This window comes from Oryctolagus cuniculus, chromosome 10 (assembly GCF_964237555.1).
Source record: "Oryctolagus cuniculus chromosome 10, mOryCun1.1, whole genome shotgun sequence".
NCBI lineage: Eukaryota > Metazoa > Chordata > Mammalia > Lagomorpha > Leporidae > Oryctolagus > Oryctolagus cuniculus.
Window position 1 is genome coordinate 122,904,464 of NC_091441.1, and position 21,738 is coordinate 122,926,201.

General features: G+C 51.5%; 1 protein-coding gene across 5 annotated transcripts in view; it reads right to left on the reverse strand.

Annotated features, from left to right (window-relative positions):
• Positions 1-21,738, reverse strand: part of CNTN4 (contactin 4) — a 734,964-nt gene that overhangs the window by 654,958 nt on the left and 58,268 nt on the right. The window contains exon 1 of one of the 5 annotated variants that reach the window (XM_070051240.1): positions 10,925-11,904. The exons of the other annotated variants lie outside the window; for them this stretch is intronic. The gene's annotated coding sequence lies outside the window, so the exon portion shown is untranslated. Of the gene's footprint in view, positions 1-10,924; positions 11,905-21,738 lie in introns of those variants that run through there. 5 annotated transcript variants of the gene reach the window in all.

Genomic DNA, 21,738 nt, shown 5'->3' on the forward strand with positions numbered 1-21,738 from the left:
CTTTTTTATCTGAAAGGTAAAGAGAGACAGACAGACAACACGACAGAGTTCTCATCCACTGGCTCACTCCTCAAATGCCCACAATAGCCAGGGCTGGACCAGATCTAAGCCAGGACCAGGGAGCTCAATCCAGCACCCCAACACGGGTGGCAGCGTCCCAACTATTTGAGCCACGACTCTGCTTCCCCAGGTGCCCCTCAGCGGGAAGCTGGAATCATGGGCAGGCACTGCACGATGGGACGCAGGTGCTCTACGTGATGGGGTGTCCACCATGCCCAACGCCTGCCCCCACCTTGCTTCCAAAGGTGACGTCTCTACGAGTTCGAGTGACACCTGTCAGTAGCAGGCATACTCAGTTTTTGAATCACGAAGTTTGCTGACCACACAAGTAAGGTTCAGCTACTTCCTCCCCAGCACAGTAGCTAGCACTGAGACACACACACAGATTTTCCACGCAGATTTCCTCTTGTGGGTGAGAACTTTCCACACAGAGTTTCCTGAAGAAAATAAAAATGGAGCTACTGGACAATTCCGGAACACCGCTCCTGGGAACAAAGTAGCCCAACTGGAGTTAACATGTCAAGGAGACGCCGGCACCACACACTCACCCACAGGGGGCAAGGTGCGGCTTCAGCCCACCGTCGGCAGAGGAACGCGTGAGGAAAAGCGGCACAGATGCACAAACCCCGCCCCCTGAACACGGGACATCCTGTCGTCTGTCACAGCACGGTGACCCAGGATGCCGTGCTCAGGGGAACAAGCCAGGTCAGGCAAACGCGACCCACACGCACGTGAGGCCGATCTGCAAAGCCCGTGGCACAGAAGCCGAGAGAAGAACGTGGCTGCCAGAGGCGGAGGCTGTGAGAGTCACTAACAGGACACATTTCAAATGCCCCCACGAGGGGTGGGGTGAGGGTGGAGGTGCATGTGCCGATCAGCTTCATCTACGCATTCCGCACTCCACATCGCACCCACTGAGTGAACAGTTACCATTTGCCAACCAAAAACAGCCCTAAAGCATAAACCTACGACACCCATGTCTTGCAAGAAAGTCCAGTGCCCAGCAAACAGCACTTCTGTTTCTGTAATGTGTGCGCCACTCTCTGGGGACCTCTCATGTGCGAGACAAAGGACCAGGAAGTCTACTTGTCACTCCTCAAGCAGACACAGCAGCCAGGGCTGAGCCAGGCTGAAGCCAGGAGCTTCATCTGGGTCTCCCACACGGGTGCAGGGGCCCAAGCACTTGGGCATCTTCTACTGCTTTCCCAGGCCACAGCAGAGAGCTGGATCAGAAGAGGAGCAGCCGGGACTTGAACTGGTACCTGTATGGGACGCCAGTCTCACTGCCTGTGGCCGCACCCGCTACACCACAGCGCGGTTCCCAGGGTCGTCGGCAGCTCCTAACAGCTCCCCAAGCTCCCCGCTGCCTGCTGTCTGAGACCTCCCTGGATGTGCACCTACAGAGTGCGAGCCCAACGGGGCCCCCTCCTGACTCCACACCCAAGGAGAAACAGCATCACGTCTCAAAGTGCACTCAGACCAGAGAAGTCGGGCAGCAGGATCGGGCAGCCCCTTCTCCAGGAAGTAGGGGGGAAGACCCCACCCCCACCCCCAGGTTCACTGACTCAGGCGTTCATTAATTCCTTGTTAACACAGTCCACGTATCTGTATTCTCCTAACAACAAACACACATCGCAGCTTAGCACAGGAGGGCCGCGCAGGGCACACACAGCAGATGCCAGCCCAGGCCACGGCCACATGGCTTCCTCACCTGCAGGGGGCGTGGGTTCTGCCAGAGTCCGGATGATGCAGGAGCAAGCCCACGGCAGTCCCACCCCAGGCCGCGGTACAGCATCGACCACCTCTCTCCCCTGGGGCAGGCTCACCCCAATGCCCCACCTCAGGTCTTCTTACTGCTGCACCTGGTGCACCCCATCCTGCAGCCCCACGGCAGGTGCCAGAGCTGCAGAGCTGCCTGCTCCCGTGTGCACTGGCACAGGGGCGGCTGAAGTGTCAGGGCCTGGGCTTGTCTTAACAATGCAACAGAAACTGAAGAGGTCTGAGTGAGGGTGAAGATCTTGGGTCTCCGATGAAGTCATCACATCCCAGAATCCCCCAACCTCAGAGCCTCCCACGTCAGGACTCACCGGAGGTACAGAATGAAACTGCTCATCGTCAGCCTCAGGGGTCAGGGTTCACCTCCAGTTGTGGCCAACACCCCCCAGGAAGACTCCCACCCGGTTGAAAGTCAGAGGCAGACGTGACCGGGCAGCGACGGGCAAGAGGACCAGGTAGCGGCTTGGACGACGCTCCTTCTAAGAGACGCCGCCCTTCCTGGTAACACACGGCTGCGGGGATGCCCAAGCTCCCTCCACAAACACACTGAGGATCCTTTTTCTACTGCGTTGGCACAAATCCTGGTCCGAGACAGCCACTAGCAACGCTGGCCCAGCAACTAGGACCTCAGCCGTCTGCACAGGTAACTTTTAACCAAATGAGAGGTTACCTCACCAGTAACCAGGCAAGGAAGAGACTACCAAGTTTACCTTCCCTTAATAGGCTCCTACCCACACGTACGGTATGGCTGAAGACAACCCCACTGAAAGTGCTAGTCACAGCTCTGGGGCCCTGCTCCTACACGGCCCTTACCCTGTCAGTCGTCTAGTGAGGATGGCAACCTGGTCACCAGTTTGAGTCCCAGCTGTTCCACTTCTCACCCTGCACCCCGCTAATGGCCTGGGAAAGCAGCAGAAGATGGCCCAAGTACTTGGATCCCTGCACCCACTTGGGCCCAGAGGAAGTCCTGGCTCCTGGCTTCGGCCTAGCCCAGTCCTGGCTGTTGAAGTCACCTGGGGAGTGAACCAGCAGATGGAAGAACCCCACTTCTCTTCTCTCTCTCTCTCTGCAAAATAAATCAATCTTTTTAAAAACGCCAGACTCACTGAAACGCCCTGCTTCGCTCACTGCAAACCCCACGCCACTCAAATCCCCGATGCAGGCACAGGCCTCCCGCCTACTTGGACCTCTGCCCGAATGTCCGCCCTCTCCGGCTCCCCGGCCATGCCTTTCTCTCACAGGCCTGGTGGGGGCGTGAGAGGCCGCTCCCGCCGGATTCTGCCCCTGCGAAGCCCCTGCCATGGCCCTCTGCCAGGTTCCCAGTCCCCACCCGCAGACACCCACTCCAAGGACCTCTGTCTTCTCAGCAGAGGAGGTGCCCGCCCACCCACACCCGGGGCGGAGCCCTTGCACCCAGGGCTCAGCTGTGCAGCCACAACGTCTGCCTCTGAACGGCCCAGACAGCAGACATCCCTGGCAGTGGGCGGAGCATCCCCACTGCCCCGAGTCCACAGGCGCCCGCTAGTCCACACACAGGTCACAGAACGCTCAGCCTGGGCAGCGGGTCCCCAGTCCCTCCTTTCAATGATGGGCATCGTCTACCAGGCCAAAAGGCAACTCAAGCAATGTGTCCTAAAAGCAGGAGAGAGAACTGGAACAGAGAAACAAGCTGTAGAAATTGTGTAGGGGCTTCAGACGCACCTCTGAGGCCAGGAGGACACACCTGCACATCACTTTCCTGAGAAGTGCGCCCCCTGGGGGCAACCTCCCCGTGAGTCTCCCGTGTCCCAGCACAGGGCCCCCAACTGCTAACAGACAACATCAGCAAAGAACGGTGAAGTCGACCACGGCTGTCATCCGCATGTAAGATCACTGAATTCCACCTCACTGCTACGAGAGGACCGGCAGACGTTGTAACTGCTCCCCGTTCCCGGGTGTGTGTGATGTCAACCACTGAACAGACTGACACGTCATCGTTAGAGAAGATGTGAATCAGAGTTAAAAATTTATCTTCCCACCATATGTCCATACCTCATTTGTACCCTGCGCTTTTATGGTCGATTCTTCAGTACTGGTGAGCTCCAAAATTGTGTTGCCTGTAATCTGACACAAAGAAGACAGGGCATGCTGGTAGGAATAGTCATTTAGAGTTGAACAAAATCATTCAGGAGGAAAAAAAAAGCTACACATGCTGAGCTGGTAGCTTTATCTCAAAAATGCCAGCTCTCAACCAAGACAAAAACAAAGCTGCAGGAGTTTCGCTCGGAAAAGAGCTCCCACATTACCGATAACTGGATTATATGAAGACACATTCTGTCCTATTAATATTCCCAAGAGTTACATAGCAAACAGCGCTTTGGCTGATTGACCCACAATTTTAAGCACTAACTCTGATAATCCAGGACATATACAACAAGCTGCATGCCCAATGACCTCTTTTGGCTGGACAGCCCATAATTTTAAGCTCTAATGCACACTGTTCCTATTGTCTATGAGTGATCAGCATTACATATTGGCTGCATATTAACAGAAAGATAAAATACATACCTTAAAGACATAACTGTTTAGTGATAAAAGAATAAACCAGACACAAGGGATGTTATATATCTGGACTTTGTTAAAGATGATTAACAATCTTAAATCATCTCCATTGAGTTGTGATATTGTGAATCTTTCCTCCGAGTAACTGAAGGCAGAGAGAGGGAGGAAGGGGGAGAGGGAGAGGGAAAAGGAGAGGAAGGCAGAGAGACAGAGGGAGCAAGCGCCCAGGAAAGAGAGCACAGTGGGTACAGATTTTTCCACTTACAAGTGGCCACCACCGGCTGCACCCAGAGGGACGCACCCAAGAATTCCGACCTCACACTGCTGTCCATGACAGAGGAAGCTCAACAGTTAAGGCGGTGGAACATCACGTAATGGGTGACCAAGGTCACCCGTGGCTACAACCTATGCTTCCATCACACTGTTTCCTCAGGCTCTGTCACTGTGGGAACAGACTCGCCGTGGTCACTGCAAATGGCCGGAGGCACCAGTGCCCATCCTTGCAGAAGAACCACCAGACTGGCCCCCACCACCTGCTGTGGCAGTGCTCTGTTCGGCACTGGAACCATCAGGCCAGCAGAGGCAGGACCAGCGCTGCTTTTGCTGACGTGAACGTGTGCTTGGCCACACCCCCACTTGTTCACACAACCTGTGCTCAACAACAAAAGGAAGTTTTTAACAGTCCAGCGGTGGAAAGGATGGTTGGGGGGCCACCGCGGGGTGCAGCGGGGTAAGCTGCATCCCGTGTCGCAGCACTGGTGCGCGTCTGACTCCTTGCTGATGTGCTGGGAAGGTGGCGGATGATGGACCCCTGTCCCCCACACAGGAGACCAGATGCCGTTCCTGGCTCTGACCTGGCCCAGCCCTGGCGGTGTAAGGCATTTTTGGAGTGAGCGAGTAGATGAGCAGATGGAACATCTCTGTCTCCCTCTGTCTCTGTCTCTCTCTGTTTTTCGCTTTTTCAAATAAGTAATTTTTTTTAAAGCGACAATCAAGTAGTTGAAAGCACAATACAAATTCCTGATCCCTCAGCCTTCTTAGCCAGTGAGCGGGTCAGCCAAACAGTCACTGCTTCCAAGAAGCCACCATCCTTAACGGTAGCATGGACTCAGCAGAGCCAGCCTGGATGGTCAGCCAGCAGGGCAGGGGCCTCCGGCCAAGCACACCGTGACAAAGGACAATCCTTGTCACCTCCGTCTTCTCCTCCTCCCTGCGGAAACACGACACACTGACAGAACTCCACACCGACCATGCCTGGTGTTTGACTCAGCCAGTGAACGACAGCTTCCCAAGCCCCACAGGCGCCCGCCCATGCGTGCCTGGCCTCACTCGCCGGTACAGAGACTGGCTGACAGGATCACGCGGCTGGGGCTCTGACACCGCGGGCAGGCCAACGCCTTTCCCATCACTGCTTGCCGATTGCACACCAGTTCATGAGTGCCCTGCTCAAAGCCTGAGAGATTTCTTCAGTTGCACTGAAAACGGGAAACCACAATGTAACTACGACCTTCCCCCAAACAAGGTGTTTGTGAAGGTCAGGCTGGGGCCGTGGCTGATGGCTGGAAGTCACTGTGGGCAGAATCCTTCACTGTGCCTTAGGAGATAAGCACATTTCACTGACAAAGCAAAAAGCAAACACGCCTCCCGGCAGCTGCCCTCAGTAAGATGTTAACACAGTGAGGCCAGCCTCTCCACGAGCGTCACCAGATGGCTCCACGATGCGACCCGGAGCTCACAGCCACAGTTCACTCTGGGACTGACCTCCATTGTTTTGTGGACCCTGTCAGTCACAGGGACATGGGGTTCTTCAATGAAAGTTAATTTCCCGTCACTCCAATCAGATGGTTGCTAAGGCATCACTGGGTGCCACCGAGCTACCCCCGGAGGTCGTCTTTCTGGGAGCCAGCGTGACAGTCAACAGACTTGCAGTTTAAATGCCACCGGAGGACAATCTGCTCTGCACTGAGGTCGCTCTGCTGGAAGGAGCCATCAGGAAAATCTAAGTCAAGGAAGTTGAATGGGGGCCTCAGTTCAATGGGTGATAAAGGTCAACGGTAGCCCTAAGGATCCAGCTGGCAACACCTTTCCTCCGACCGAGCCACTTCTCCATGTTTAGGGAGCTATGACTGCTTCAGAATCCTCCTTCTAGAACCTTCAGGGAGCTTGTTTGAAGGTAGGACATAAAATCGGCTGCACAGGGAGCACCTGTGGGTCCTGCATCTGTTCACACGGAGCTGTGACAGGCTCCACCTCGGGGCTACAGCCTCTGACCTGTGACGTGAGGACAGACGTCACATCTCCTGCACCAGCTCCAAGAGGAAGCTGCGTCAGAAACGTCATCAAGCTGCCCTCTCTGTCCCTGGAGAAGAGCTTTATTTCTACACAGTAGAGATTTCCTTAGGACAGCTGTGTGTGTTTGTTAGCAGATAAGAAATATCAACTCGTGGAAAGCTATAAAGCCAGAAAGCAAAATATTTTTTCATGCTTTGAAGACATTACTTTTTTTTATTTTTTTAGAAAACCTTTATTTAATAAATGCAAATTTCGAAAGTATAACTTTTGGATTATAGCGGATTTTCTCCCCATAACCACCTTCCCACCCGCAAACCATCCCATCTCCTACTCACTCTCCCATTTCATTCCTCATCAAGATTCATTTTAATTATCCTTGTATACAGAAGATCAACTTTATAGACTAAGTAAAAATTTCAACAGTTTACACCCACACAGACACATATAGAATACTGTTTGAGTAGTAGTTTTACCATTAATTCTCATAGTACAACACATTAAGGATAGAGATCCTACATGGGGAGTTAGTGCACACTGACTCCTGTTGGTGACTTGAAAATTGACACTAATTTATGACAGGGATCACCCAGGGCTCTTGTCATGAGCTGCCTCTATGGAAGCCTCTTGAGTCCACAATCTCTGACCTTGTTTAGACAAGGTCATAGTCAAAGTGGACATTCTCTCCTCCCTTCAGAAAAAGGCACCTCCTTCTTTGATGGCCTGTTCTTTACGCTGGGATCTCACTCACAGAGATCTTTCATGTAGGTCATTCTTTTTTGCCACAATGTCTTGGCTTTCCTTACCTGAAATACTTTCATGGGCTTTTTAGCCAGATCCAAATGCCTTAAGGGCTGATTCTGAGGCCAGAGTGCTGTTCAGGGCATTTGTCATTCTATGAGTCTGCTGTATATCCCGCTTGCCATGTTGGGTCATTTTCTTTTTTAATTCTATCAGTTATTAACAGACACTGCTTTCATTTATGTGATCCCTTTGACACTTAATCCTATCTAAGAAAGAAGAATATTAAGTGGACTCTCATTTTGCTATGATATATATAGATACAGATACGATCAGTCTACCTGCACCTGCTAACTCAGCAGCTGAAAGCTATGTATGACTATCAGCCCCTTGAATGTGGCTACTTTGAAGTGAGATGTGACACATGTAAAATACACCCTAGATTTCTAGGGCTCTGTGCAGAATGTGTAAAATATTTAATTAATAATTTTACATAAAATATCTCTAAATTAATAATTGTGTTAAATAAAGTATGTTACTAAAACTAACTTTACCCAGTTCTTGCTGTTTTTCTTGCATACAGGAAAAATCAGGTTTGGCCGTGAGGCTCACAGATTTTTTTCTAAAAGACTGTTCTGGTACTGATGGTTTTTCTCCAGGGGACAGACAGAAGCAAGTCTGGGAGAAGCTTCTAGAACTGTACATGTGGACCCCGACCCCTACACGTTGCTCTGGACTTTAGAGGACACACTGAGTGTGAGAAGGTGAATACCAAGAGTTTTAAAGGGAAAACACTGCGAGAAAAATAAAAGTTCTGCGTAAACTTGCTAATGGCGCTGGACATGAACAACACAGCTTCCTCAAGGACATCCACGGTGGATAATACTTTTTATTAAAGCTACTACAGGGGAAGCACTCGTCCATGCTCAGAGCTCAAGTTTACGACCTCAGCTTCACTGGACACGTGACGAACGTTCTCCAGGAACCCCGAGTTTCTCTCCTCCTCCCCAGCTCATCCCACCCAGGTCGTCAGGGCAGAGTCCACGAGATGCCCAAGGAGAGAGGACAAGGAAGCAACATCACTTATCTTCAAAAAAAAAAATGAGTCTCGTGGATAATTTTTATTTGACCAGAAATATTTTCATCGTGTGAGCCCTTAATAAGGTGCAGATAACCACATGAATTACCCGACAATTACTCAGCATAATTACCACGGCGGTGCAGCTCTGTCAGAGAGAATCAGATGGCGACTGGTGAACTGAAATTAACTGATAACAGGACATTGATAACTGCAAGCGATCACAGTTACCTTGGAGCACGTGGAACAGTAGAAACCCGAGTGGGATGAGGGAGGGCCAGGGACGTGCCTCCAACTGCACGGTCACACGGTGAGCACGAGGCACCCGTGAACCTGCATGTCTCAGAGCCAAGCTAACAGGTGCCCTGTCACTGCTGGGAGTGGGCTTGTGGGCCTTGATCCAGACACACACCGCCTGCTCGGGGCGAGCCCTCCTGTCACACACACATCTGTGCTGTGGCCTGGCTGGACAGACATGTGAGTGGCACTTACAGCTCTGGAGCTGGAAGCCAGCAGGACACCTGTGCCAAAGGACACAGATGCCCAGAGAGGCGAAAAGTCCTGAGCTCACACAGACGGTGAGTCCAGGATCGCCCAAAGTTAACTTATCACAAACTAAATCCTTCCCATCTAATCATGAATCTTGACCCTGGACTACCTGGTTACTAACTGATTGAGGTCTCTAACCATCAACGCCTGGGGCTTCATCAACTCAAAGTTCATCTTCATCTTCTCTGCATCGCGCGAACATTCACACACATCCACTAAGACAAGCACTGCGCCTCCGGCAGAATGCCGATCTCATTTGGAAACGCTCGCCGTGCCACACTGCCACTGTAAGTGTTGCTATAATTCTCTGAGATTATCAATGGCTACAAATAGCACTCAAAAACCAAACAGAAAATTGCAAGCACCTCTGTGTAGAGCAAGGTGGGTATTTTGTTCCAAGTTCCAGTCTCCAAAACGTGTGCCTCCCACCCTGAATCCTGAGAAGTTCAAATCCCTCACAGCACACAAGCACCTGACACAAACAAACGCCTTGCACTCGGGCTGCAGGGAGTCCCTGCCAGGCAACTGGTGCACCTGCCAAGATCTCTCAGAGGCCCCTGTTCCAGGCTGGAGGGGGCGGTGAGGACTCCACGGGGCTGATGGCGTCTGCAGGCTTTGGAGTGGCTGGTGAGGACGGAGAGGCAGAGCGGGAGAGGCAGGCACGGCCTGGGTGAGGCTGACTTGCGTGGCGCCGCTGTCTGGAGGCACGCGGCCTCGACACTGCTGTGACACTGTTTGCAGAGGTGCTGCCGGCTCCCAGCCGCTGAGCCACAAGCACACACACACAAGGATAAAGGAGGCGACAGCAGGTGGGTTTGCAGTGGACGTGGGGTACGCTGAGGGGGTGAGGAGTCAGGGAGATTCCTGGACGCCTGAGAACAGAGAAGCGGGGTGAGCTGGGGAAGCCCCACTTCTCCGCACCTCTGAGTGAACAGCTCTTGGGGCAACACCCTTGCTCGGCCACTCTGGCTTCACACGTCCTGTTGTCGCCATTCCTGAATGGACACGGCCACCCCTGCGTCACCCACAACTCTGTCGTCGCCCACTGGACCTACACCAAGCAGACAGGCATCGGGTGACCTTCATGGGCAAACCTTCCCCTCTGGCTCCTGATCAGGACTTTTTAATTCACATTTTTACATTCTGCTACACAATGTGTCTTCCTTTAAAAGTTCACAGAAAATGCATACTATGAACAAAACTGCACAGGTTTGGAGGTGCTTTGCAGTGAAATAAACTTATTTAATTCCATTTTCTACTACATTTTGTAAGTACCATCTGTGTCTTCGGGTTCTCCTGGATTCTTGCTCCTGTCGTAACTCTATGACTGGCTCCCAGCAGACACAGAACTAAGTCTCAAAGCTTCCTTATAAAGTCAGAAAGGGCTCCAGTGCCCTGATATTAACCCTGCAGTAATGTTTATTTCTTATAGTACTTGTCCTAATAGAGAATCGTTTCTCTCATATTTGACCTGGAGTTTAAAGCTGTGCCTCTTCCAAACTGCATGAAACATCTCTTAATACACCCACTGAATTTAGAAAGCAAAAATTAAAATGCTCATTTTGGTCCACTGTGCCCGTGACCTATAGTGCTAACCTGCTACCTTTTTCTTGAAGAAGCTTTGCACCAACTGCGGACAGGAGCAAACACCCCCACTGTTGCCCACAGGCACAGGCTGCCAAAACTGTTTCCTTGGCATTTCCAAATTCCTGTTTCAATCCTCCTTTGAAAGACTATTCTCCACTGGTCCTAATCAACAGAAACTGAGAAACCACGGATTTGCTATAAGGGCTGTATTTTCCCAACACACATTCTCACAGTTACGTAAGTTTAAAACGAACGCCAACCTTACATACACCACCAAATCAACCCAGCACCACCAAGCAGTACCTGTGTCCCACTTAGCGCACATGACGCCGTTGGTAAGTGAACCTCAGGTATCTCCGAGTCTGCCATCCCTTACTGGCATCACCACAAAGACAGCACAGCAGGCCAACGTCTCCCTGTGTGGGGAGGTCTGTCCATGCGCACGGCTGTCGCTGCCAGAGGGCTGGTGCGTGTCCTGGTTTCAGGAATCGGGACACGTCCTCAGCACGGAGCTGTGAGGCAGGACCAACAGCCATGTCCTCCAAGGAGACCAGGTCGGTGCTACACCGTGCAGACCCAGCACACACTGTGTAGAGCACCTGCAGGTCTCTTCTGAAACCTCACACCCCTGGGGACAGAGGCCACCCTGGCTCACTGACCCGTGGCGAGTGGGATCGCCCTGCACCACCAGGCGTGACTCCCTGCTCAGCCTCTGCAGCCCCTGCCTCTGGCCCCAGCTTCAAGACTTTCTCCAGTATTCTAGTGCATCCGCTCACCTTCCCCTTACAGGGTTCACAGCACACACCAGGCCGTCTGCAAGGCACGCCGTGCTAGGGGCTGAAGGGCTACAGAATCCTCGACTTCACTCACAGCAGAGGGACTATCAGCATCACCAAGGGCCCGTGGCCTCCACATTCCAGAACGCTAACCCTGCAGAGTAAGTCGAGGCCACAGAGGCAAAGTACACATCAGCCAAGGCTCAGGACACCAACGGGTGTTCTGAAGTTTGCCACAACAGGACAGGTACCGGGCAGGACCCACTGAGATACAGCTTTTTCTATACATTTCATAAATGACCTATGCATGTTGCTAGAGACCAAAAAGCTGTGCCCTGCCCACAAAGGCAGGCGAAATCCTAACCTCCAGCATCACGGTCCCACAGGTGAGACCATGTGGGTGACCAGGAGGGAGGTGCCCCCTTGAATGGGCTCCATGCCCTTGTACGGGGACCCCACCCACACCCCGGACTCTTCCACCAGGAAAGGATTCACTGGGTCAGGGGTCCCCAATCTGAGCACCGTGGAGAATTGGCTCTGAAGACTGGGAGCCGCCCCTTGGTGGGTGCTGTAATGCAGCCTGGATGCACAGAGACATGGGGGTGTGTCGCTCCCCCTCTTCGTGGGGGAACGACACTAAACCCTGTCTAGGCTTCATATCCGAGTCACGGCACCATTATGTCGCTCCCCCTCTTCGTGGAGGAACGACACAGGACCCTGCGCTGTTCTTTCGTCTGCTCGGCCCTCCCCGGGTTTGCTGCTGGTTCTTCCCGGGTTGGCTACCGTCCCTTCCACCTCCGTGGAAGGGCGGTTCCCCCTGGCCACATTCCCCACTTCCGCAGGGGAGCGGCACACCGCCGGCCGGCTCTCTCGGGGGCTGCACAGGTGTTCCTTCAGATAGATGTTCCTGGTGCATGTTGTCTCTCTCCTCCTTTATAGTCCTCTTCCACCAATCCCAACTCTGCTACCCACATGCCGAGTACGCTGCTCTCCTCCAATCAGGAGCAGGTCCTGCTGTTTATTGGTTGAACTGGAGGCAGCTGTGTAGAAGTTGTTTTTACTCCTCTCCCAGCGCCATATTGTGGGAGAGCAGATGCATAGAATAAGTCTTAATTCCAGTAACTTAGTCTAGTCCGAGTTGCTCCCAGTTGCTCCCCACAGGGGTGCACCTGGGCACACCGGGACACGGGGGTGTGCCTAGAGACACCGAGACACGGGGATGTGCCTGGACGCACCGGGACACGGGGGTGGGCCTGGACGCACCGGGACATGAGGATGCGCCTGGACACACCGAGACACGGGGGTGGGCCTGGATGCACTGGGACACGGGGGTGCGCCTGGACGCACCAGGACATGGGGGTGGGCCTGGACGCACCGGGACATGGGGGTGGGCCTGGACGCACAGGGACACGGGGGTGCGCCTGGAGACACCGGGACACGGGGGTGCGCCTGGAGACACCGAGACACGGGGGTGGGCCTGGATGCACTGGGACACGGGGGTGCGCCTGGACACACCAGGACACGGGGATGCGCCTGGACGCACCGGGACACGGGGGTGGGCCTGGACGCATCGGGACACGGGGATGTGTCTGGACACACCGGGACACAGGGGTGGGCCTGGACACACCGGGACACGAGGATGCGCCTGGACACACCGGGACACGAGGATGCACCTGGACACACCGAGACACGGGGGTGTGCCTGGACGCACCGGGACACGGGGGTGCACCTGGAGACACCGGGACACGGGGGTGCGCCTGGAGACACCGGGACACGGGGGTGCGCCTGGAGACACCAGGACACGGGGGTGCGCCTGGATGCACCGGGACACGGGGGTGGGCCTGGACACACTGGGACACGGGGGTGCGCCTGGACACACCGAGACATGGGGGTGGGCCTGGATGCACTGGGACACGGGGGTGCGCCTGGATGCACCGGGACATGGGGGTGTGCCTGGAGACACCGGGACACGGGGGTGTGCCTGGAGACACCGGGACACGGGGGTGTGTCTGCACATGGACTCAGGGAAAACATCCCCGTCCCCTTACCCGCATCCCCCAAGCAGGACACTTTCCAGTTGTCCAACTGGAACCATCAGCCACAGCCCCCTCTCCCCGAGAATGGACGTGGCCGAGTCACTCCCCACTTCTCCCTGGAGCTGCAGACAAAGCAACGTGGACGCTGACGGTCCCTTCCCCAAGTACTCCCCAACACCACCAGGCGACTTGGGCTGGAGGCCCTTGGTGTGCAGCCGGGGTGCAGAGCCTCCTGCCCCAGACTGCCCGCTCACATGACTCAGCACCGGCAGGCGCAGCCACCCTCTTTGAGAACTCTCCTTCCAGGCTGTGCTCAATGACCTTACTTACCCGTCGAGTCCTGGTGACAACCCCAGCAGGTGGAATCCTGTTGAGGCTTTCTCTTTCGATTTTCGCGCATACAGTTCTAGGGATATAAATGTTCGAATCTGGCCTGGTGGGTTGGCGGGGTGGGGGCCACCCAGGCCTGCATGGTGCTCACTTCTGGCTCCATCAGCTTAAGGGTGGGGCACCAACAACTCCTACCAGGCCAAGGGCGGCTCTGAGAACACTGCAGCTCTCTCTGTGGGTGGGGGAAGCTCCAGGAGCCGAGTGTGGATCCCCGGTTCCCTGTGACTGTGGGAGCCCTGTGCGCTACGACGGGGATTCTGGGATGGCCTCTGGGCCGTCGGTGTTAGAGGCCATGAACAGGTGAGGAGCCAGGGTTTAGAGCAGACTATGGGGTCACAGAAGCAAGCGGCTGTCTGAACTCTGCACTTCCACCCTTACACTGCACCTGCTGTGGGACAGCTCACCCGGAGCCACTCTGCTCCTGCACTGACAGTTCTCTATCCCACAGACAAGAGCCGCTCCACACAAAGAAACCACTAAGATAAACACCTCTGTGGAAATCTAAATGAACGGTGTGGATACTCAGAAGCAGGGACGGGTTCTGCATGTAAGCCCAGCACAGGTCAGTTACTCCGAAGGGCCACAGTGACAGCCCCGTCAGCTTCCTGAGGCTCTGCTGACCGCCCCCCACCACTGCCCTGTTGGTCTTGGCTGATGGCCACAGACCAAGTAGCACCAGCCCTGCCCAGCACGTCATACCTGTACTGACGTTTCTGCTCAGGCCGACCGGGCCGTGTGCTCAGTTGGTCACTGGGTCCTCACCGGGAGCCTGAGCCCTGCGGAATCACACTTCCTGAGTATGGCGAGGTCCTAAAATGTGTGTGTGTGTTCTCTTGTTCCAATGCTAATCATTCAGAATTTTAACCATCCGTCTGATGAACGCAAAGCCCCATTTACAACATCCAAACCAACGAACCCTTCATGTCATGACTGCCACCAGCACACAGTCCAGCAGGTCATGGCCAGCCATTCTGACCACAGAGCACATACCCCCTCTGCCAGAGCCGACATGTCACCATTGGCACCCTGCTTCTTGGGCCGCTGCAGGCGGTCAGGGGCCAAGTCCTGCGCCCACTTCCATGATCTCTGTCTCTGTCTCTCTCACCTCCCTCCTCCTCCCTCCCATCTCATCTCTCCCCCAATTCCATTTCCTCTGCTTGCATCCTGGATTCTGCTATTTCCTACTGGAGACTGGGTCTGTTCTAGAGCCCCATGGCTTCTCTCCACAGCTGTAGGGTCAGTACCCCATCACCTCCGACCCATCAGACAGCACAGCTAGTCTGAGGAGCAGCACTGAGCATGCCCCCCCCCCCAAAAACCAAGAAAGCTTCAAGGGACTTAGCCAAGGACTCAACGCTTCTCACGAGCTGGGCTACTAGCCACTGGCTTCCCAGCCCTCCTGCATAAACTCTGATGTGCTGTGCAGGGGAAGGCAGCAAGGCCTCGACCCAGGGACCAGCTCTGCCCGGGATGCTGGGCAACACTGGGCTCCAGGTCTGTGTCGTCAGCACCTCCCAGAGTACAAGCAGAACACAGGTTCTGGGGGTGGGGTCCAGCACTGTGTCTGGTGCAGCCTGAGAATCTGTATGCCTCACGGGTTCCCAGGTGGCTCAGGTCCAAGGGCCGAGGGCCAGGACTAGAGGGTCACAGGGTACAGGACCGCAAACCCATCCACAGCTCTGAACACGCTGGTCAATGAACGACTTGGCCAAGTGCCCTACAAACGATCCCTCCCTGCCCTTTGCCTTCTGCGGGCGGAGGCCAGCTTCCTCCTGGCCGTGAGCAGATGGTCACAGCGAGCATGGGTGCCCCCAAGACCCTCAGCCTGGCGTGGGACCTCGCTTCACCCCACAGGTGGAACAGAGATTATACAGCCCCACGACTCTGCCCCTGAGATCCGAGACGGTTCTACTTTTACCAATCATTAAAGCAATCACTGCTTGCCATAAACATCACATAATTCAGCATACATAAAAATAAGTTTAAAACTGGCACTCTTCAGCCCGAGTTCTTGAGTATTTGCTTTTAATTTTCTACTCTCCTTTTTCTACACGCCAAGGACAGACACAGACACAGAGACGCAGACTACAAAAAACAGACCTCATAATTCACTCTATTGTATAACCAGCCTTTCCCCTTAAAAAAACATAATGAACACTTTTCCAAGTCTAAATGCATAAAAGGCACCAGATCATTATTTAGTTGTTCTCAATCTTTTTGTTAAGAACTATTTCTGTTTATCTTTCCATTTCCTAGCAGACATTTAGGTTCCAAGTTTTTTTGATGTAATAAAAAATCCTACAATGAACACTCATTTGTATATGCCTTTGTGTTTTAGAATTCCTGCCTTAAAGATTCAAATTTATGAGGAAATTTAACATTTCTCCACTTCTATAATTCTCACAGTTGGAACATGCGACCAGAATCCTCCTCCAAAAGTTAACATTTCATATTTCAGCATGATTTAATTTTTAAATTTTGTTTAAGGAATACATCTTCATGAAATTAATATATACACTATGGAATACTACTCAATATGGTCGAACTATTAAATTTTTTCATGATTTGCTGAGTTATCAAACTACACTACTGGTCATTTTCATGGCATATTTCATATACACTTGAATTTCCAACTGTAGTTCTCTTTTTCTCTCTATGGAGCTATCCATAGCTGCATATTTTCATTATCAAATCGTTTGGAAACATTCGGGGATTTAACTTTACGTTCATGTCTAATAAGCCCTGGTTCCCTTTCTGTCCTGTTTCTAAATTTCCTGGACATTTCTAGTGTTTTTGCCTCTGGGTGAGAAACAGCTTCACTGCTGAAGTTTTGCCCTTATATTATACAAGAAAAAGAAACGAGATTTTCATCTGTGCTCCATTAAACCTACGCTGAACCCAGCCAACCCCGACATCTTCAGAACGACAAGGCTGCCACGTACCAGGCACCTCCCTCCCCTGCCAGGCGCTTCTTACAGGATTCCTTAAGAGTGATACCTTTTCACGCACGTCTTCAGCGCCAACTCTTAAGTTCACGTCTAATTTTTTGTACTTGTTTTTCCTGTGAATACATTATTTCCATGACACTCTGATTCTTACAGGTGTGCTAAGACTAACGATCCTGTTTCTGTTAAAGTTAGCCATGCTACTTAGCTCATTCGTTCTGAAAGTTTTTAAAGAAATTGTCAAAGGATTATCATTATTGAACACAATAATTTTCCCTTTCCTATTATTCTTAAATTTATTTCCATTTTACCAGCTGAGCATCACAGAATTGGAGACAAAGTGCTTTGATAAGGAAACTTTCTGTCTTTTGTCTGATTTTGAATGGGTGGGGTGGGGGTGGGTGTCTATTTAATTCAATCAAAATTCAGTTCAAAACACGAGCCAAGATAGACAAATGGGCCTTTTTAATGTACTGCAAAGAATTACATTAACATACTCCTGAGATGAACCCTGCTCATGTTTTTGGATGAATACATTTGATAAGTTTAATCATTATTTTAATGTAATGTTGGCTTTCATTCAACGATATTCACATCAGCAAACACAAAGAAACTGGCCTACAGTTTTTGCTATTGTTATTTGGTGCAGTTTTTCTCAAATTGATCACGTTTGCTTCTCAAAGTGTGAAATGTATTTTTATTGATTTAAAAGCAGAGACACAGATCTTCCATCTGCTGGTTCACTCCCCAAAAGCCTGCAGCACCTGCAGCTCTGCCAGGCTGAAGCCAGGAGCAGGAACTGAAACCAGGAATTCCGGGTGAGTGACAGGGACCAGAGGACCAGCGCCTCCATGGGCGGCCTCCCAGGAGCAGAGTCAGGTCTCCACCCAGGCACTGCCACGTGGAACACGGGCAGCCCAGGCAGTGCCAACTGTTGGACCAAGAGGTCACCTCAAAACACGAACTCTAAATGGGTGAGTGCTCCCGTTTGTCACTGATTTTAAAATCCAGGAACATTTTAAATTACTTGGTTAAGACCTCTGAACGCGTGTTTTATAGAACAGCAGGTGGACCTGAAGCATTTTTCATTTTGCTTTCCTCTGGTAATTCATTTCACCAGAAATTTTTCTTTCCTTAATTCTGCCTGAGTCTCTGCCCAAAAGATCAGTGGTGATTGTGGAAATGTGTTTATCTGTGGTCCTACCTCCTTTAACGTTAATATTAACTGTGCACTTCTCCTTTTACCAGTCTTCTTGACAATGGGATGCTCCTAACGCTACATATCTTGTGTGTTAACAACTCACTAATTTCTGCTTTTGAAAATAACTACTACTGCCAGCGCCACGGCTCACTAGGCTAATCCTCCGCCTAGCGGCGCCGGCACACCGGGTTCTAGTCCCGGTCGGGGCGCCGGATTCTGTCCCGGTTGCCCCTCTTCCAGGCCAGCCCTCTGCTGTGGCCAGGGAGTGCAGTGGAGGATGGCCCAGGTGCTTGGGCCCTGCACCCCATGGGAGACCAGGAAAAGCACCTGGCTCCTGGCTCCTGCCATCGGATCAGCGCGGTGCGCCAGCCGCAGCGCGCCGGCCGTGGCGGCCATTGGAGGGTGAACCAATGGCAAAAGGAAGACCTTTCTCTCTGTCTCTCTCTCTCACTGTCCACTCTGCCTGTCAAAAAATAAAAAAAAAAAATAACTACTACTTACAAATTTATTTTGGTATATAATATCTGTTTTCTAGCCTCTTGAGCTAAACGTTTAGTTCATTTAATTTCAATCTTTCAAGCAGCAGCTTGTAAACATTTCCCTGACAAAGCAAACATGTCACTACGTATCAGGATACTGTATCTTCTATGGCTCTTTTAGTCTATATTGAAGGAAATGACCAAAAGTCATCCAGAAGTATTTTTTTTAATTCAATTGCCAATTTTACACTTTTCCTACTGTGATAGTTTATTCCTAATTTGGGAACATAACCTGTAAGATTTCTGATTTTTGTTATCTGAATTTTCCTTTAGACTTTACATTATCAGTTTTCATAAACATTCCACAAAAATTTGCAGGACATAAAGAAGCATTTTTAAATAAATCTCAATTATATCTTATTCAGTTAAGGAGACATCACATTAGAAGGGGATACACATTAGAAGCCAGAAGACACAGCTAGGAGTACAAACAAGTCTTTTATCCTAGTGCTTCAGTTTAGTTTTAGTTACCATACTGAAAAAAAAAAAAAATTGAAATGACATCATTGCTTTAAAAATGACTGAAAAATCAAAATGACGCTAAAAGGAAAAGTGATAGGTTTATGTCTATGAAAGGGGCGGTGGGGTAGGTGTGGTGGCACAGAGGGTGAGGTCACCGCCTGAGATGCCCGAGTGCCAGTTCCAGTCCCGGCTCCTCTGCTTCTGATCCAGCTTCCTGCTAACGCGTCCTGGGAGGCAGCCGATAAGGGCTCAAGTGCTGGCACGCCGGCACCCACGTGGGAGACCTGGATGGAGTTCCAAGCTCCTGGCATCGCCCTGGCCCAGGCCCAGCTGTGACAGGCATTTGGGCACTGAACTAGCAGAGAAAAGCTGCCCCCCGCCATGCATGTGTGTGTGTGTGTATGTGTGTGTCCTTATCTCCATCTCTCTTTGTTATGCTCTGCCTTTCAAGTAGATGAAAACAACAACATAAATATTTTAAAAAGGCAATATGAGCTTCAAATTGTGGAAAACATGACATCATTCTTTGTATTTTTTCTCTAGTCCAATGCTGAGAAATGTGTTAAAATTTCTTGACCTGATAACAGTTTTGCTAATTTTCCATTGGAGTTTTAAATTAGCAATCTCTCATGATTTAATGCATATTTTCACTGCATCAAAACGTAATGTATTTAACAGCTAACAGTTGTTTATTTGGAAGTGCATTTTTTAAAGACCAAAAATCGTAATTTATTTATCTAAATAGTAGACTAACAGAGAGAAAGAGAGAAAGATAGAGAGATCTTTCACCGTATGGCTCACTCTGCAGCTGAGACTGGGCCAGGCTAAAGCCAGGAGCCTGGAACTCCACCCAACTCTCCCAGGTGGGCATCAGGGACCTACTACTTGGGCCAGCACCTGCTGCCTCCAGCATGCTAGCAACAAGTTGGCGCAGAAGTAGGGGTGGAACTCAATCTCTGGCCCTCTGATACTGGAAGCAGGGGTCCCAAGAGGCAGCTTAACCCGCTGCGCCACACGCCCAACCCGGGAGTGTTTTCGTGTCGGTACTGGAAACGCTGGGTTCGGGGGTGGTGACAGAGGCTCTGCTGAAACTCCTCGTGGGGTCTGCTCCATGCGTAGGGCCCACCCTGATGCTGAGGCTGTCCCTGATGAGGCCCACCCTGCAGCTGTCCCGCAAGGGCTCCCCCTCTGCTGAGTGCTGCTCCCCTAAAATGCATCTTTTCTAAATAGAAACTGGAGGACGCCTGGTACCCTAAGGAGAGGACACCTGTGTAATTAAGATTCAGTTTCCTCACTTCAGTTCGGGCTCATACACAGTCCTTATACATTTGTTTTTTTTTTTGTTGTTGTTTTTTTTTTTTTTGACAGGCAGAGTGGACAGTGAGAGAGAGAGACAGAGAGAAAGGTCTTCCTTTGCCGTTGGTTCACCCTCCAATGGCCGCTGCGGCCGGCGCGCTGCGACCGGCGCACCGCGCTGATCCGATGGCAGGAGCCAGGAGCCAGGTACTTCTCCTGGTCTCCCATGGGGTGCAGGGCCCAAGCACCTGGGCCATCCTCCACTGCACTCCCTGGCCACAGCAGAGGGCTGGCCTGGAAGAGGGGCAACCGGGACAGAATCCGGCGCCCCGACCGGGACTAGAACCCGGTGTGCCGGCGCCGCTAGGCGGAGGATTAGCCTAGTGAGCCGCGGCGCCGGCCAATACATTTGTATCCTTATAGGAGGAGGTACACCATGAGAGATGTTGATACGCACAGTGAAATAATTACTGCAGTAAAGTTACACTGTTTCTGTTCCTTGATTGTTTATATTTTGTTTCCTTCCCGCAAATTTTACTCCACTACTCAAGCTTTCTCTTTCTACTTCTCTATTATTCTCCAATCAATAAGGAGAGCTCCATCTTATCTATATTTTAGTATTACTTCTTTAAATATTAAACATATACAATGTATATTTCTCTATCATCCTCAATAACTAAACTATCTCTAAAAACTCCTCCTTCAGGAAGTTAGGCACTGACACAATTCTATTTCTCATTTTTTTATTAATGTGGATTTTTTAAAACTCTATTTATTTTAAAGAGTTGAGAGACAGAGAGAGACCTTCCATCCACTAGTTCACTCCCCAGATAGCTACAATGATCAGATGTGGGGCAGGACAAAGCCAGGAGCTTCATCTGGGTCTCCCACATGGGTGGCAGGGGCCCAAACGTTTGGGCCATCTTCTGTTGCTTTCCCAGGCCATTGGCAAGGAGCTGGATCAGAAATGGAGTAGTTGGGATATGAACTGGCACCTGTGCGAGACGCCAGCGTCACAGGCAGTGGCTTTACCCATTACGCCACAGGATCCTTTACCTTCCGTTATGCCACTGAGGGTCCTTTCTGAATCATTTCATTAATATTTCATGTTACCTTATCAGCAATGATTTATTTATGCATTTTATTGGCCTTATTACTCCTAGGTCAGCAGGTCTGGCCACCTGTCAGCCTCCTGCGGAGCTTATTAAGACTACAGACTGGTGGGGCCAGAGCTGTGGCGTAGCAGGTAAAGCCACCACCTACAGTGCCAGCATCACATACGGGCACTGGTTCGAGTCCCGGCTGCTCCACGTCTGATCCATCTCTCTGCTATGGCCTGGGAAAGCAGAAGATGGCCCAAGTGTTTGGGCCCCTGCACCACATAGGAGACCTGGAGGAAGCTCCTGGCTCCAGATCGGTGCCACTCCGGTTGTTATGGCCATCTGGGGAGTGAATCAGCAGATAGAAGACCG